At 36.6% G+C, this 870-nt stretch overlaps 1 non-coding gene across 1 annotated transcript; it reads left to right on the forward strand.

The window, feature by feature from the left end:
- The first annotated feature begins 397 nt into the window (after window positions 1–397).
- On the forward strand, window positions 398–604 carry LOC128922391 (small nucleolar RNA U3). Its single transcript, XR_008471630.1, has one exon. It is a non-coding gene; the product is annotated as a small nucleolar RNA U3 (small nucleolar RNA).
- The last annotated feature ends 266 nt before the right edge of the window (window positions 605–870 follow it).

The following is an 870-nucleotide window of genomic DNA, read 5'->3' on the forward strand; positions in this document are numbered from 1 at the left end:
TTGTGATGGCTGCTTTCACACGTCACAGATATTTGAGAAAATTGTGAGCATTTGAGCTTTTGAATTTTCTCCAGCAAAAGGTAATCATCACAAAATCCAAAAACCTCACAATAGTGAGTGTGGTGATTTTTGTGAGGGCATGAGAATAGGGCTGCACATCTACGATCCGATAAGGATGTATTATTTTTGTAAAGCAAAGGACACTGACGCACAGCCTCTATAAGACGATGATTTACATCCATATTATTTTTATACTCTCGCAACAAAGTTGCTCCGAGAGTATTATAGTTTTGTCCACATAACGGTTGGTTGTAAGTCCTAAAACTAAACTGTTGTCAGAAAATCTGTGCCTATAAGAACGCGTGTATTTTAATATTTGACAGATGTCGCTCGTCGCTTGTCGTCTTCTATGTGTTCAGCACATCAGTCTGCATTCTTTCTTTGCAAATCGAAAGTATTAGCACCCGCGATGAGGAGGTATATCGTTTTATCTGACAGCGTGAGGTTTATGAACTTCATTTCTAATTTTGTATTGTGGCATATTAAAAAAAATGTTTCTTCGATGATCGCTCGGTTACAACGGATAAAACGACTTCTGAGTGGTGATTTTAATGAATAAATTTCAAGGTTTTATACAAATAATTATATATAATAATGCAGTCAATAAGTACAGTAGGGCAATTCACAATCTGGTGCAAATAGTCTTGCATATTTGCAATTGCAAATTCGATGTAAATTTTGTTAGTGTAAAAGCAACAATATGCCTCAATATGTCAACTGCAGGTTCGCAAGCTTTTGCAGATATTATCGGAGAACCAGTTGAGTGCAAGGTACTCCTTGCGGGAGATATCAATGTAAATTTCTCATTGC

Source organism: Zeugodacus cucurbitae, chromosome 5 (assembly GCF_028554725.1).
Source record: "Zeugodacus cucurbitae isolate PBARC_wt_2022May chromosome 5, idZeuCucr1.2, whole genome shotgun sequence".
Classification (NCBI taxonomy): Eukaryota; Metazoa; Arthropoda; class Insecta; order Diptera; family Tephritidae; genus Zeugodacus; species Zeugodacus cucurbitae.